This window comes from Protopterus annectens, chromosome 1.part0 (genome assembly GCF_019279795.1).
Source record: "Protopterus annectens isolate FY-2018-M chromosome 1.part0, PAN1.0, whole genome shotgun sequence".
Lineage (NCBI taxonomy): Eukaryota > Metazoa > Chordata > Ceratodontiformes > Protopteridae > Protopterus > Protopterus annectens.
The window spans coordinates 321,986,261-322,004,651 of NC_056725.1; the positions used below are offsets into that span (position 1 = coordinate 321,986,261).

The 18,391-nt window shown below is 39.3% G+C and overlaps 1 protein-coding gene across 2 annotated transcripts in view; it reads right to left on the reverse strand.

Moving 5' to 3' along the window:
- Positions 1-18,391, reverse strand: part of LOC122792207 (leucine-rich repeat and fibronectin type III domain-containing protein 1-like protein) — a 2,814,387-nt gene that overhangs the window by 1,461,247 nt on the left and 1,334,749 nt on the right. The window lies entirely within an intron of this gene.

The window sequence follows — 18,391 nt, forward strand, 5'->3', positions numbered from 1 at the left end:
CATAGCAGCACTTACAGTCTGTAGTCAGGTCAGGCACATCCCCCTCCTGTGTGTTGGCCTATTTCCAGTGTATGTTGTTAGAGTTAAATCCCCAATACATCTGATATGCTGTTTGCCAAAAAACAGATCGAGTTCCAGCTCACAGTGAAGGAAAGGCCCAACACCAACATGATGTTCCTAGATATTGGTGTGTGTTTCCATGCAATTGGCTATGGGAATGTTACCACAGCTGTTCCACATGCAATCAGCTAGAAAAGGGCTGCAATTCGTGCAGAGGCCATCAGCTGATCCTGAGCATTACTTAAAATACACATGCTGTTGCCTAAGCAATGCGGGTGTTAGTCTCCACATCCACTAGAGAGGGAGTGAGAGAGGCAGACAGAGGCACAGAAAATCCAGGGAGGGGTGAGAAGTAATACTTAAGCGTGTTTGTGTCAAGCACCTACCAGTACAGGGTATCAAACCTCTGCCAACTATGTAGTACTATCATATGTCCATGCAGTTAGTGGATGCACAACATAGGTTACATGTTGGGGAGCCCTCAGAATGTTTATGTGATGGTGAGTGATATCTGCAACAGGTATATGGTAGCTATGTGGTAGGTGGAGTACACATGCCTGTTCACATGAACAGGTGTCAGACACACTCTCACAGGGATGCACACACATTGACACACTTGGCAGGGCCAGGAATACAACTCATCACTAATGGGATTGCCATAACACAGTACTGTGAAGGTATCACATGCACCACAGGGGTCATATGAAAGTTATATGTGCAAAGGGTATGTGGAGGTGTCTGACATCAGATAGCATGCTTCAATATGCCAATGTGGGTTGTAGTGATTGTGAATGTGGTCATAGGCATCATACACTATACACACAGACACAAGTGCCAGTACTGACATGAATGGGTGCACTGCTTCACGGGTGTGTTGTGGTCGATGGTGCCAGATGGCTATACAAGGCTAGGTGATGGGTATACCTTGGCATCAGGCCACATGACAATGGTCTGCAATGTGGCTCAGGTGTGTAGTGTCTGGAGTTGCCCACATAGGTGGGTTTTGTATTCACCATCCAGTCACCTGGGTGACTATAGGGTGTGGCCAATGCTGTCCATTGCTTGCCATGTATGTGTTCCTTAGTCCATGATATGGACAGTGTCTGGGATGTGCACACCTTTCACATGCATGTACAGTGACATGTAGAACTGTACTTGGGGTGTTTGGCCCATGTTATGCACACAGAGTGTTATCAGATGTGCCAGTCCTGGCTTCATGTGGTGGGAGCTATTAATGGACAGCAGGTTGACCCTGCACCTGCATTGATAGCATGATACTGGTATTCCCTGTTGTCAGTGGCACCTGTCCATACAGGGCTTGTGTTTCAGGTATGGTATGTCCTTTGTGGCTCACATTTGATGCCACCACAGGTGTTGCAGGTGTCCAGTGGGGAACATGGGGGAGGTGCATTGTCAGCATGTATATGCCTATTGGACTGATGGACAGGGTGCAATACCCTCTATAGCCAACTATAATTACACCATGGTTACTATCAATGGGCAATATGCAGAGTACTACCAACATAGCAGCTTTTGCCTAGGCAAGTGTTTGTGTGCATGAGACATGGGTTGAGAGTGTTCTCTGGGTAATCTAAGGGTTGCTAATGTTGTTCAGCTGGCATTGATGTCACAGTTATAGGTATGTATTTGCACCCCAGCCTCTCGGACATTTCACATCTGTTATCCCTAAACTGTGGACATTGTGATATATATTTGGCCCACCATATAAGCAGTTTGCAAATCCCGTCCCACATTGAGTCCAGTTGTTCCACACTCACATCCACCTCCACACAGGATACGAATGATAAACACAGACACATTCACACACATGTCATGACTGGGATTAGAACTCCTACCTAACTAGTATATTATACTACAGCACTACATCGTTATAGGACTCGCCATGGAGATTACTGGAGTACTCCTTCCCCAAAGGTGTATTTTACAGTGAATGACATCAGCAGGATTGCCAAAGTAGGGCATTTGAATTGTACTGAGTGTGACTAGCCTATAATGCATTGTTCTCTACACACACAACCATACACACAGACACAATGGCCAGGTCTGGAGTTAAAACTCCTACCTAACTATTTTATCACACTACAGCTGTATGCAGTTATGGAACACGCTGTGGAGATTACTTGGCTACAACCTTCCCAGAGGTGTATTTCTAGGTGGATGACATCAGCAGCCTTACCAAAATTTGAATTGTAGGGAGTGTGACTACTCTAAAAAGCATTGCTCTCTACACAGACACACACACACACACACACACACACACACACACACACACACACACACACACACACACACACACACACACACACACACACTTGCCAACTCTGGGATAAGAACTACTACCAATTTTATCACACTACAGCAGTTACGGGACGTGCTACTGAGATTGCTAGGTTTCAACCTTCCTAGAGATGTATTTCTAAGTGGATAACATTAGCAGCCTAACCAACGTAGAGCATTTGAAACACACACGCACACACACACACGCACACACGCACACACACACACGCACACACACACACACACACACACACACACACACACACACACACACACACACACACACACACACACACACACACACACACACACACACACACACACACACACACACATACACACAGTTACCATGTCTGGGATTTGAACACCTATCTAACTAGTTTATCACACTACAGCAGTTCGCAGTTATAGGACACACCACGGAGATTACTGTGCTACAACTCTCCAAAAGGTGTATTTCACAGTGGATGACCTAAGCAGGCTTGTCATAATAGGGCTATGGGGAGGGCAGTGTGTGCATGGGCCATAACCCATTCATCTAGAGGTTAACACACCACATAGAGGCACACGCAGGGTCATATTTCACAGGTATGTGTATACAGTTGCTAGATGGCTACTTCCTTGTACAGTCATGTTGCACAGCTAGCACTTGCACCACATAGTCTGTAATGCTGTCAGATACCACTGGTTAGTATCTACAGTGAGTGACATCTGAACCTCATGTGGTTGTGGCCCTTTGGCTGTGTGCTGGGTGGGACAGGCCTGGATGGTTTCTTGTCACAGTCACCCGCTTCCACAAATCTATGTACATCTACCTTTGGCTTATTATAGTGTGTTGTCCTTAGATATATGTATGTATTCCTATCCAGTGCATGTATAAAGCATGAGTGGTGCATACTGAGGAGTATCTGCACTAACATCTGCGACTGCCAGATATGTCTGGTCCACTGGCGTTTACAGACATGGACTTCATTTGTTTAAGTGTGTGAGCATGCCCATTATAACCTTTCAGTATGTTGTTGACTGACATTGCCTTCATTTCTCTAAGTGTGTGAGCATGCCCATTATGCCTGTCTGTATTGAATGTGTGGATCAAGTCCAGATAGTTTGCACTGCAGTGCAGACCTTTGTGTTGTACACCTACAGGTAGCATACTGTTTCTGCAGGGTATCTGCCGATCATATGGAATTGACTGTTACTACATTTCTACATAGGATGGGGGGGCACATCTCACTATTTCTACATTTCTACACAGGATTGGGGGGCACACCTGACATTTACTACATTTCTACATAGGATGGGGGGACACACCTGACCATTTCTACATTTCTACACAGGATTGGGGGGCACACCTGACTGTTAGTACATTTCTATGTAGGATGGGGGGGCACACCTGACACTTTTACACATTTGCTCTTACTGTACTGGAATGTCAGGTACTCCATTTCATTCTGTATTCTAACCTATCATGCTGACTAGAGGCATACCAGTGTACTACAGATCTTAGCTTTGATTTACCTACATATTAGTTTCTGACTTCCTAACCTTCAGAACTAATGTCCCACTGCGTGACCTGCTGTGATCTGTCTGTGTAGGCTTAGAGGAGGAGATTACCCATAGGTATCATTCAGAGCCCATAGCACAGCCTTTGTTTGTGTTTGTCTACACCTGTCCTACTGGCTGTGACTGTTGTTGGGTATGTGAACCCCCCCTGACTGGCATGTGTGAGTCACTTACCTTGTGGGTATCCCAGTATTGAAAGTGATGCTGCAGGGCTGCCTATTGTTGGATGCACATAGTACACTTTCTACACAAGGTTGAGCACAGGTAGTGTCATGTTTGGCATCCCTTTTACTGTATGTGAGAGTCAGAAAGAGGTGTTATTCCCTGGGTCCCTCCTGTGTCAGTATATGTGCTATGCGTTGTCTCTTTGCCAAGGCCAGGGCATGCTGGGCACATCTCCTTCTGCCTACTGGGGCAGGCTCAGGTTGTTCCTCCTCTGAGTCACTCTGTGCCTGTGCAGGCCTTGGCAATGGTGGGGGGCTGTATGGCCCTGCCCCATGCTGTCCCTGCTGCAGCTGTTTCCACAGGATCATACTGTGTAACATAGCACATATGATGACAATTTGAGTACATGTAGCTGTTGAGTACTGCAAGGCTCCACCAGATATGTCCAGGCACCAGAACTGTGACTTGAGCATTCCAAACACATGCTGTACTATAATTCTGGTCATTGTGTGCGCCTCATTATGGAGTTCTTGTTCGTGTGTGTGTGTATTTCTGATGGGTGTCATCAGCCATGGCTCCAGTGCATATCCAGCATCCCCCACTAAGTGACCATGAGGGATGTGCCCACTGGCAAATCTCTAGTACAGCTGCGTCAGATGCCAGATGTGGGAATTGTGATCGCTTCCAGGGCAGCCAGCACACACATTCATTATTATGCCCTGGGCATCATACACGACCTGGCAGTTGATGGAGGGAAAGCCCTTGCAGTTGATGTAGACCCTATCCCGCTCACCGGGTGGTGCTTTGATGTATATGTGCATGCAGTCTATAGCACCTACTACCTCAGCATATTCTGCTATTTGGTGGAACAGTTGCCTATTGCTGGCCAATGCCTCACGGGTGTTGGTGAAATATACATGCTCACCCACATGTGCTGACATGGCATCCAGGAACTGGTAGAGTACCGTGGATGCTGATGCCTGTGAGATCCCCATCATATCCCCAGTTGGCCTTTGGAAGGTACCTGTAGCTAGTATTCTTAGGCCTACACATACCTTGGAATCCACTGGGATGGGTTCCCTTCTGTTAGTTCTGTGTGTCAGGCGTGGCAGTCACAGCTCATCAATTTGCTGTAGGAGGTCCCTGTCCATCCTATATCACTCCATTATTTCCAGCTCATGTAGCCCCTGGTAGGTTACCCTGGGAATGTACACTCTTCTCTGTTTCCTCACTCTGGGTTGGTCGACAGCATTCACATCCTCACCACCCTCAGCCTCTTCCACAAGTTGTTGTATGATAGCTATTGCAGCCCCTATCATTTTGTTGTTTTGATTGTTAAAAGTTCCCCGCTTGTTTACACTAGTGGTATACAGTGTGGGAAAAAAACAGAGGGGAAGGTGTTTGCATAGTTTATAGTAGTGTTCTGGGCTGGGCTGGTCTGCTGCCTGTGTAATTGGCTGATTCTGATACATTTCACCTGCTAGCTATGCTAGTTCTCCTAGATTATCATTCTACTGCTGTTTTCCCTTTCCATTGCCTTCCTGTTCAAGCCCAGTGGTGCGCCACACAAACACAGTGTTCAAATCTGCACAGAGGTGCTATTTTCTGGTTTAACTTTTTTTTAAACCTTTAAAACTCGGTGGGTGGTGCGCACACCCACTTAGGCAATGTAAAGATTGCTAGGCAGAGTCAGACACATCTACTTGCATAGCTGTTCTTAGCTAGGAGCAAACCAGAGCCACAGGGCTCCCATCCACTTACACTATGCCTGACACCCCCCCCCACCCATGAGGTCAGCTAACTCCTAGGCTTGCATCAAGATATTCCAACTCTTACACTGTTGGGACCTGACTAGCATGATGGGGAAAACTGGGATTCACTATCATTCCCCTCATTTGCATAGGACTGCCTGCTAATACATAGTTACATGATTCACACTGAGCCTCCCCCCTTAGCAACCACTACTCACTGGCCATGTTGTCTTCTGCCTGTCATTGACTTTCATGGCAGAATAGCAATTTTAGTTAGAATGCTTATTTTAAGTTTATTTTATTATCCCCCCGATCCCATTTGTGCGCTGCTGCCCTATGCTTAAACAGCCGAGATCGGCTAAAAAAAAATAAAAGTTGATTTTTTAAATTTTTTACACTGCTTGCAGTGCCAATGGCCTTATACTTGGCCATTGGGCATGCTTCCTGACTGATATGCAGCCTTTATTTGGAGCTGTCACAGCTTTATTTTGGATTTTGCAGAAATGTACTTGGTTACTGACTGAGTACATTTCTGCAGATTGCACTAGTCCTGCATGGCCGGTTTCAAGCTTCCTGGATCTCACATTCACCTCATTTGCATGGATTTCTCCTGCAAATGGGGCGATTTGCATACAGGGGTTTAGTCCGTGCAGGACTAGTGCAGGAGTGGTCATGCACGCCCCTGCAGGCTGTTCCTGGATTGCACGGCAGACATATTGCCTGCTAGAGCATCTGCACTAATTCTGCACTCTGTGCAAGGCATGCAGAATCCGGGGGAAAGATAATGCAAAATCACCTACGTAAAACCTTAGTATCTCACTGTTTGTAACAGAGTTCATGAATGGATAAACTAGGTTTTAATTAATAAAAATGATTCAGTATAGAGAACCAGTGACATTCTACTATTATGTATCTAAGCTGTAGTTTAGATATTAGTTACCCTGTTGTCTTGCAAACATAAACTATAGATTTACTAATCTCATACATCATATTGAAAGAGGTGTGTGTGTGTGTGTGTGTGTGTGTGTGTGTGTGTGTGTGTGTGTGTGTGTGTGTGTGTGTGTGTGTGTGTGTGTGTGTGTGTGTGTGTGTGTGTGTGTGTGCTAATATACACTTATGTGTGTTTATATACACTTGTGTGTACATGCATGTGTGTATCTATTAATGCATGTATTATACACACATGCATATATATAAATATATTTACAGAGAGAGAGAGAGAGAGAGAGGTTTATATAGAGAGAGAAAAAGAATGAGAGAGATAGATATAGATACAGATCTACATATGGATATGTATAGATATATGCGCACACTCACAAGCACACACACACACACACACACACACACACACACACACACACACACACACACACACACACACAGACAGCAGTTTGGGCCTGACCTCTAACAGATAACGCAAACAATAATTAACTGAGAATTTAACATCAAGGTAACATGGAACAGATTAAGCTCCATAATAAACAATTAATAATTAACAAAATGTGATAGAATGAATACCTATGTACATTTTGTAGGCTAAACATAAGGGTACATATTTCAAATTTCTTTGAATATTTTCTCATACAAACTGTTTCATATGGCAAAGGGACTCTGTTGAAGTCTTGCCACATGTGCAAGATGAAAAGCGCTTCATTAAACTGAAAGAGAATTAAACTGAGAGAGAATTTGCTTTGGTGTTTCCAAGCTGTCTTTTTGTTTTTCGCTAGTATGTCAGTGATATCCATTTAAGCGATTTGAAAAGTCCTTTAACTAGACATATAAATTTGAAAAAAAGATATGGTGATACAAGTTATTATGGATAATGTCCAAGGAGGTGATATTGTTACAAGAACTGAAAGTGAGGAGATGGTTTGAATTTTTGAACTCTAGGCTGATAAACTGGCCGGACTGAATGGGAATGTATCAGTAAAACTCGCCCTAAAATTCAAAGACAGCAAGTATTTTCTGGATGTAGTTTATAAATGAAGGTTTTATAAATGAAGAGCATGTGACACTCTCTGATGGGTGTGTATTTCTAGGGGCACTTTGATTAGATAATGAATGGTCTTGATTTCAAATAAGAGTTTTGGACTTTCACTGGGTTAATTGATCTGATGAAGGGTTTAGAGACATCCAAAGGCACTCATCCAACCATGTTTTACTTGTTTTATACCACTAAACCTGGTTTTAACTCACTTTTGTTTTGCTAATTAAAATGATTTGTTATGCTTGACACTATTTTTTATGCATTGATACCTATAAATATATATATATATATATATATATATATATATATATATATATATATATATATATATATAGGTAGGGAGGGGGCTGAACAAATAAGGGTGGAATCATCAGCATATTGTGTGATTGTAGCATTTTGAGTAGCAGATGAGAGTTTTTTTGACGACAGAGTAAAGTAGTGGAACATGTATTGATCCTTGAGGTACACCTACAGTGGCAGATGAAAAAAAAGAAATACTATTTGTTAAGTAATAAGAATTATTGAAAACCTAATTGTTATACTCATAAGATACTTTTAATATAGGTGGCTTCAGAATAAAATAGGAAGATCTTTTTAGAGTGCATTGCATGACAAATCATATTTTGTGATGTGGGATTCTGTACTAAAAGGTCGTCATGCAGTATATAGCCTAAAATACTACAGAACAGCTTGTCAAACTGTACAAGTTTAATGCATTTGCATATCTAAAATGTAAAGTTTGTTTATGTGTTTAATTTTAAAAGTGCTTGAATCAGTAGCTTAAAATAAATAAAAAACAGAGAAGCTAGTGGTCTTAAAACATTGTTGATGAGCTCAGTCACAATAATTTCTGAAACTCATGAAACCCAGGTAGTGTTCCAAAGCAACAATACTTTGTCAGACAAGTGATCCTCAGTAACAAAAAATCAGAAATATTTTTAAAATGTTAAACATATCAGCTTTTATATACTTCGACTTAAGTAAGTGTGGAAAATATGCATGTTGTTTAATTTTAAATCAGCCTATTCATGGCAAACAGTATAAACAGGGCCTTAAAAGTGCATTTTAGAACAACAAGTACCCATCCCCACACACTACTACTCATTAGATCATGCACTATCTGTCTATTTACAGCCTACATTCCAAGATCAGGTATTAAGAAAAGCATAACATATACATAAAAAGACTTATAACTAAAATTGATTTCTGCTAACTAATGCAATATCTTCCATCAGGTCTGGGACAAGAATTAAATCAAGAAAAACATATAGTTATCTAACCATAAACATGATCAAGCTAGGAAATTATAAATATAAAAATACATCTATCTAATAATATTTGGTAAATATCCATTCATGTGTATTAGTGCTTTGCAAAGCAAACAAACAAACAAAAACTGGCATGGCAGTTTTCATGTTTACAACCCAAAAAAAAACATGTTTACAATATGGAAACTAGTAGAATAAAAGCACACACAAAAATACAGAAAATGTTGGATGAAGTAAACTAGTAATGTATAAAAGTGAGCAGTTATGTGCATGAGTGCACATGAGCATCCACCAGTATGGTAAATGGGGGAATTATACCAATACTGCATGGTAATAGCGACATGGAAAAATGTGTGTTTTGAATTTACAAATTAAATCTTTGGTGTGATGCAATGAATCTAATCAAATCAGACTTGAGGTTAAAGCAACTAAACATTTACACACACACACATATATATATATATATATATATATATATATATATATATATATATATATATATATAGATATAGATATACATTCTACACATTTTTTTTTATTTAATATATTTTAGTACATAAAAATATTCCTCAAAAAATGATTGTGTGGCAGCTTACTTAAATTCAACACACTTTTAATAGAGCAATAGTAGTTAAGTCCTGACTTTCTGAAGGCATTTAATTTCAACTGCCAGCATAGTTATTTTTTTCTCCTACATCATTGACATCCACTTCAAGGTCATTCATCTTCAAACAGTCCAGAATGATAAATTTAACACTAGAATGTCTGGGGTGTACTAATAAGTGTTTGGATAAGGCACTACTCAGGCATTTACATCTGATGTCAGAAAGATGACCTGAAATACTCTTTTTCAGTCTATTCATAGTCTTACTCACAAAAATGGGGTCTATGACATTTCATTGAATGGCTATTCAGCAAATAGCCATTTGTTGAACACTTATTAATTAAAGCTGCTCTTCATTGATCTGATTCAATTTTAAGCAGGCCATGCAAGTGGTTGGCAACAGAGTGACTCCAAAATAAATAAATAAATACATTTTAAAATATGCCAAAGTGGAGTCTATGCTACCTACCCCCCATTGTAGGGACTGTGACCCCCACACCCCCGCTAATGAAATATACCAACTTTGAGATCACACTACCTTGGGGAAGAGGGCAAATTCCAGACTGTGGACAACTAATGGTTTGGCCTAGTTAAAATTCATCATTTGATGAAGAGTGGTTTCGATAAATAGGTGTTCAATGAATAGCTATTCACTCATTAGCCATTTGATGAAATGTCATAGACCCCATAAAATGCAGGGTAGTCATTACACATGGCCCTATATACAACCTTTTCAGTATTACAATTACCACCTTCTGAAGATTTCACCATCTTTTTAAGATAGGGACACTGAAATGAGTCGCACTCCCTCAAGTATTTACAGAAAGTGCAGTTAGACGGCCCACAAATTTTAGTGCTCATGTCATCCTGGTGTTCCTTATTTTTCTTTTCCATGTAGCTATGTATGCTTCTCTTCTTTTTATATACAAATGTAGGGTGACCTCTTAAAACCCTTACAAGCTACTGAATGTCAATAAGGATGGCAGTTCTAATTAATAATGGCTTAATTGTATTGAAATCCCAGGTGTAAGCTACAATGCAACTGTCCTTACTTTTCTCATCTTTTGGGTTAGTGTGTCCTCATTGCATAACTCTACGAAAAGGCCTATTCCACAAAGGTTTGTTGTTAGTTTTAAAATCTCTAATGGGATCCATGGTCATATGTAAGATGCTTGATTCATATCCTCTTGTTAAGAAATTATTTTCAAGATTATTCATATTTTTGAGAAAAAGGGCCAGATCTGTGGTAATGAATGCTAATCTGTACCCATTGTGATTTTATTACATCATGCTTAGTTTTTAATGAATGCATACTATCTCTGTGAAGTAAGTAATTCACTCTTGTCGGTTTCCTTTATAAGTTACCAATTCATTTCCTCTGTCTTTATCAATACTGACAGTCATATCAAGAAACGGCATTGCCTCAGAGCTGATGGAAGTGGTAAATTTCAGGAAGGCGGTGGAGTTATTGATGTAATGAATAAACTCAGAGAGTTTAGATTTTTCACCTTGCCGTACTATGAAAACATCATCTATAAAGTGAAGGTAGCTGGTCATAAAACTCCACTATTCATTTTTCAGTACAAATTCCTCCTTCCATTTGCCTAAAGCTACATTGACCAGGCTAGGGGCCATAGCTACAGCCATGGCTATCACCCTTGTCTGTTTGTAAGCCTGGCCATCAAAACTGAAAAAATTGTAATGCAGCACCAAGTTTATTAGCTTTGCCAAGTGTTCAGTTTGCCGATGTGTAGCATTATAATTTCTGCTAAAAGCCTCTGTAGCGGGTTTATATCATAACATCAAAATAGTAAAACATTGAATGTTATAATATCGAACCCAAAACAGCAAATGCTGAAAATAGTGAAGCTGCAGAACATTGGCTTCTTTCCTAGGGAAAGAATTTGGTAGGCTGTTTCTGTCGTTTCACTATTTTCTCCACTGTGATGCAAAGGTTATGGACTGGATTAAGCTAAGTGTGTGAACGGACCAGGTTAAAGTGAGTGTGTGAATGGGATAGTTAGGGACCTTAGGGTTAGGGAGCAGGTAAGGTGAGTGTGTGATAGTTAGGAGCCTTAGGCTTAGGGAGTGGGTAAGGTGAGTGTAGGGACCTTAGGGTTAAGGAGCGGATAAGGTGAGAGTGCGATAGTTAGGGACCTTAGGGTTACGGAGCAGGTAAGGTGAGTGTGCGATAGTTACAGACCTTAGGGTTAGGGAGCAGGTAAGGTGAGTGTGCGATAATTACAGACCTTAGGGTTAGGGTTTGGGTTAAGGTAAGTGGATAGATAGTAGTGTATGTACAGTTTAGTGTAGGGTTAGAAGTAGTATATTAAGTGTATATGTGTGGATTACTTTTTTTGGTGTGTTTGTGTTATGTGTGTGTTTCTCAGAACAGCAATTTTTTTTCCCTGGGAAAAAATTTACTGTTCTGAGCTTTCGATTATATCATATTTTGAAATTCCAAGTTTGAGCTTATGGTGTTCGATATTTTTGGATTTTGATTATGTGATATACACCCTCTGTAGCTGCTTCAGAACAGTACATGTGTGGTAACATAGTGTATACGGCTTCAACGTCAATAGTTACCAAAAGACTTTATTTATTTCCCATACACTTCTGTTATTTCTCTTAAGAAATCTAGTGAATATGAGTCGTTTTCAGAAAGAGGCTGAAGAATAACATTTAAGTATATGGCAGTAGCCTCTGATATGGAACCTCCACTTGCAATAACAAGTCTTTAAAGTGGATCTTCTCTGTTCTTATGGGGTTTGTGAATCCCCCCAAAAAAACAAAGTAACTTAGGGTGAGGAATGCTCAAATACTCAAAAAAAAAGTTTTTTTTTAAGGATTGTGGTTAACTTCTCTTTCCATTCATATATGCAGTTTTAACCACCTCAAAGTAATGTTTAGAATAAAACCCACGTGTGTTCAGCATGTTCTCTATTTTCATTATATAACTGCCAGTATCTGTAACAAGTAAGATCCCACCCTTGTCAGCCTTCATAACATATCTAGTTCTGTCATTGCTCAAATTCTTAACTGCTAATATCTCATCCTTTGAAATATTATAAAACTTAACAATTGTTATTTTTTTATTATAAAACTTACATTTTGTTATTTTTTGAGTCTTTCTTATGTTGACATTGCATTTTGTCTCACAGGCTGCATGTGTGGGATGCAGTTGGGGGCAAAAACTCCTGAGTCTTTTCATTTTTTTTTATGAGTTTATCTTCCTGCATGTTATTTGTCTTGTGAACCAAAAGTTTCAAATTCAACTTTCTCACATACATTTTTTAATCAAGGATGGTCTGTGTCTCATTGCTCCTTCCCTGAGGTATGAATGTAAGTCCCTGTTACGCACTTTTTTCTTCAAGTGCTGTCAGTAGTTTCTTTAAATGATTCCATATTCTGGGGGATAATTCCATCTGCAGTCTTGTGACCCTGATAGGTAGAAGTTGTTGTTCCCCATGTACCTGGACTGTCACACCCCTGTCCATTGCTTCCTCCTCCAGTTGAATCAGTAACTTTCTAACATTATTTTTTGGAATACTGAAAATGTTCTACTATTCTCTGACAGAAGGAATACCTTAGTTGTAATTAATTCACATTTTATTTTGCAGGACAAATGCTTACATTAACAAATATACTCTTCTGTACTGATAGCTCTCTGAAGTTCATGTTCATGATTTTTCACTAATTGAGTGAATGATTCATTTTCAGTCTCATTTTCCATGCCAGATCATCCAAGGTCTACTTTTTTAATAGAGTGAAATAGAACTACATTTTTCTTAACTCATACAGTAAGCTGAAGATGGTATTTATTAATTTCAAAGCATGCAGTTTATCCTAATCAGGATTAAACAGGAAAGTGAGGCAGATAACTAATCATGGAGAGACATCAGTCCACTGCTGGATGCACAAATGCATGCAGGTGGAGACACATACAAATGTACTCACACATGTATGTACACACATGTGCATGCATACAAAGTCACACCTACACATATTTTAAGAACTTCACTTACTTTTATGCCTCTGTGATTTGCAAAGAAACTCAACAATCTAACAGAAATCCATGTGGATAAAGGGAGTAAATTAAGTTTTTGCATGGAAGGTTCCCATACTGAAAGAGAACTAGTGAAGCATGTTCTATGAAGTGGCAGTTCTAACTGCTGCAGCACTATGTTGCCCTAGAGACAATCCATGTCTTTAAGGGTCTGCAAATATGTCAGATATACTTCAAAATAGTACAGAGCAGAGTTTGCATAATTACCTACATCACAACTCACTGTTATATAGTCAAAGAGCTATAGGTTTGTTTTAAAGCTAAGTCGAGAATTGGAAAATGTAGAAGATGAAAAAAATGTAACATCTGATCCTAGCTTCACTACATAGAGGAATGCTGCCTATGATTCATCCAAACCAAGACTTACTATTGGCTCAAGCACTAAAAAAAGCTAGGTGATGGTTGAGAAGGAGTGACTCCAGGAGAAATTGAGGAGTTTCTGCCTGCAATACAACACATCCCTGGTGTGGGAGACAGTGCTGTTAGCATGTCAGTATTAAAGGGGCGGTGCTGTCCTTACATGTGGCAAAGCATTTGACATCAGAAACTCCACACCACTTAGGGAGAACATAAAATCCCTTGGCATGAAGGTCAGTGTATGACATGCTGCCAGATGAGCCCTTCAAGTGCCCTAGCCATTACTGTCACCCCAGTCAATATTAATACATGGAATATATCTGTCTCCTTGCCTTCATTCTTGCATACCCAAATGACGTTTGTTAGTTCTTATCCTGATAGTAGGAACATTTGCTGTAGTTCTTTTCTTGGCACTGGGGATATCTTCATAGATTCATAGATTGTTACTAGGCTAATGACCCAGGGGGCCTTTCTAAGCCTATTGAAGTTTTTCCCAAAAGAATAATGATGATGTTCTGTATCCAAATAGGACATTGAAGCTGTGGCATTTATTACTATATCTGTCCATAAGGAATATAGGTGCCAATCCCAGTGTAAATTTCCTATCCTCCATCCACTGGTCTAGGTTGCAATTAAACTGGGTAATAGATGAACTCCACTTCATGTGTAGTGGGAGCCTGTTCCATACGAGGGGCAGTCTCTGGGACACATATCTTTCTCTCCAGCATGTTTTGTTTAAGTCACAGACAAAATTCAGGTCCCTAGACCTTGTATTTCTAGTACTCTTTAACTTATGAATATGTACGAGATTTATAAGTGTGGGGTTTGTGGATGCCTTGTAACCCAGGCATAGACACCTCTCAGCAATCTATAGGAGCACCACTTTTTAGCCATAGATATACCTTCTTAAAAAATTCTAGTGTCTGCAGAGGAATCAATGAGAACCCCAAGCATGCAATCATCTGCATACTTAGTCAGCCATAAACCTTCACCATTTGCTTCAATTTCAGAGAAGTAGATGCCTAAAAGGAGCAGGCCCAGTACCAATCCCTGGGGAACTCCACTGGTGACTGGTCTCTTGGTAGAGATGGCCTCACCTCTTTTGACTTCCTGTGTACTATCACTGAGTCAGTTGGCTATTCAACAGGTTATAAAAGGCTTTATACATAAATTTGTCAGCTTATCTATGACACCTGACTGGAGTATTGTATCAAAAGGCTTGGCCAGGTCAAAGTAAGCTGTGTGTACAGTCTTACCTTCATACAATGCTTTGGTGACTTTCTCAAAAAAGTCCAACAGATTTAATAGGCATGACTTTCCTTAAAGAAATCCAAGCTATGATATGTTCAGCATTTCCAAGTTATGTATTTCCTCATTTATCATGTCCATGATGATTCTTTCCATGGCCTTGCATATGGTAAGACTTATGGACCAATAGTTACCCACATAAGTAGTTGAACCTCATTTGTGCAGAGGAATGACTGTGTCCACCTTCCATTCCTTGGGCATAAAACCTGACTGTAGGCAACAGCTGAAAAGTGATTCAAGTAGACCAGAGAGTTTATGTTTCATGCTATTTATTAAACATTCTGGGGTGTTTTCAGGGCCTATTGGTACAGTGTTTTTGGGCTTGGAAAATGCATTGATGACCTGTTCCCTAGTAATGGTTGGGAGGTTGTGCTATGCATTATTTCTTTTAGACTACTGGGAGGGGTGGTGGGAGCAATTTGAGCTGAGTCTGTCAGGTCAAATGTTGACAATGGCTCCCGGTTCACTGTGGGTAATAAAACAAAAGGCAAAATGCATAACTTGTCACTTCGACATTATTTTATTGTCATATAAGATAAGCTCTTTCATCTTATTTACTCCAAACACTTCATCAGATAAAAAAACAGTTGCTAACAGCTCTTTCAAAAAACTTTCAAAATCACGACTAACTCAGCCTTCACTGAAGTCTCTGAAATTTAAAATGCCACTCCAAGTAATACTGTTTTGTTATTAAAAATAAATAAAAATGCACTCCAGATTCCCATACAACTACCAATGATTTCTTTATCAATTTTACATTTGCAAAAACGCATATTTAAACAGGTTGTGTATATGTATATGTTATGCTAAAAACACCTCTTAATCAGAAAAAAAACTTTCTTAAATGGGTCTTTAATTTTAATAGGCAAATGATAGATGACACCTCATTTAATCCTTGCCATCTTCCAGCATTTAAACAAGTTGCCAGTATAACTCTTTTTATCTGGATATAGTCCTTGGGCCCCCTCTTGGATTTGGCACCACCTTCTCTCAAACCATGAATTTAAATTCAGGCCATGGATTTTCAAGTATATGCTGAAATAGCACATTTGTTCCTTTATTCTTCCTAATTTGTTGCTTTATTCTTCCTAATTTGTTGCTTTATTCTTCTTAATTTGTTGCTTTATTCTTCCTAATTTGTTGCTTTATTCTTCCTAATTTGTTGCTTTATTCTTCCTAATTTCATACATATGCTCATCTATTCTATCTCTTACTTTTTGTTCTGTTTTTCCTATATAGAGTCCTGGGCAATGTTGGCATTAAGCCACATACACTATCCCAATAGTGTTACAATTATATTTCTGTTTCACTTTGAATTCTCGGTTATTACTCACAAAATTATCACCCGTCTTAATAAACTTACAATAACTGCAACACCCACACATTCATCTTGTTATAATCTGTTTCCTGTGTTTTCTTTCATACCCTCAAAAGTGTTCCTAAGATTTATTCCTTGTTTATACACAATTAATGGTCTCTCCTCTACTTTTGCTTTGACTATGCTATCATCATCCATTATATTCTAGTTCTTGCATAGAGCCCAATTGACTGATTTACTATCCACTGTATAAGCTGTAATAAGGAACTTATAAATTCCCTATTTTTTATCTTTTTTCTTTCCTTCTTATTTACATTTTTAATTCATTCTCCCAATTCATCATTTACAATGCTACCAGTCAATATAGGGACAAAATGGTTATTTGTTTCTCTTATTAATGACTTTCTCTAATAAATTATTAATCAGTGTATCCGGGTATCCCCTTTTGGTGAACATATCCTTTAAAAGATGACATTCTGCTATAAAATGCTCCTTCTGTGAAACCATACATGCAGCATGCCAAACTGCCCTTTTACAGCTGCTCTCTTCTGGATTGTATGGTGGGAACTACTGTAATGCAAGAATGCATTAGAGTAGGTTGGCTTTCTGTAAATGTTAGATATATACCTCCATATATGTGCTATTTAAGCATATACATGAAAATCCAGGCCATGAATTAAAATTCATGGTTTTAGAGATGGTGGAACCAAATCCAAGAGGGGGTCTAGGAACTTTATATCTAGACAAAAAAGAGTTATACTGGCAATTCCATTTAAATGCTGGAAGTCGGCCAGGATTAAATGAGATGTCATCTATCACTCGCCTATTAAAATTAAAGATGCATGTAAGTTAGCCTTTTCTGATTAAGAGGTTTTTAGCATAAAATGTACATATATAATATGAATTTTTCTAAATGTAAAATTGATCAAAAATCATTGGTGGTTATTGTATGAGAATCTGGTGTGTATTTTTATGTATTTTTAATAATATGACAGTATTAAGTGGAGTGGGTCTTTAAATTTCAGAGAAGTTAAAGGAGGCTTGGTTAGTCATGTGATTTTGAAAGTTTTTGTTTGGATTTTTTTTATCTGATGACATCTTTGGATTAAATAAGAGGAAAGGGTTTATCTTGTGTGACAAAGTATGATTGAAGTGATGAGTTACACAATCCACTTTTTGTTTTATTACATTGTTTTATCTGGTGTTTTGCTTTCAGTGTGGGTGATGCCATTTAGAATATGTTCTGAGCATTGCTGTGTATTTCTCCTGAGTTACAGACATGCTTATAGAAAGCGTTGTGGTTGTCCTTATTTTTTCGTCAAATTTAGTGAAGTATTATATAACCCTCTTAGCTGCCTGTTTAAATTGGTCAGGAGGCTTTTAGTATGTCGAGCTTTGTTCCTCCTACACTTAGCCACATTTTTTTTCTTTTGTTGTATAAATGATATATTGTGATTCCACCAGGGTGGTTTGCCTTTTGAGTTTGTCTTAATCTTAACAGGACTGAGCACAGCTTGGTCTATATAGTCATCAATATGTCTGTCCACAGATTTTGTAAATATTTTGGCATATAAAATGGTGCTTACTAGGTCTGGGGGATCTTGGAATTTATCCAACGTGTCACTTAGTAGACAGACATTAGCAAT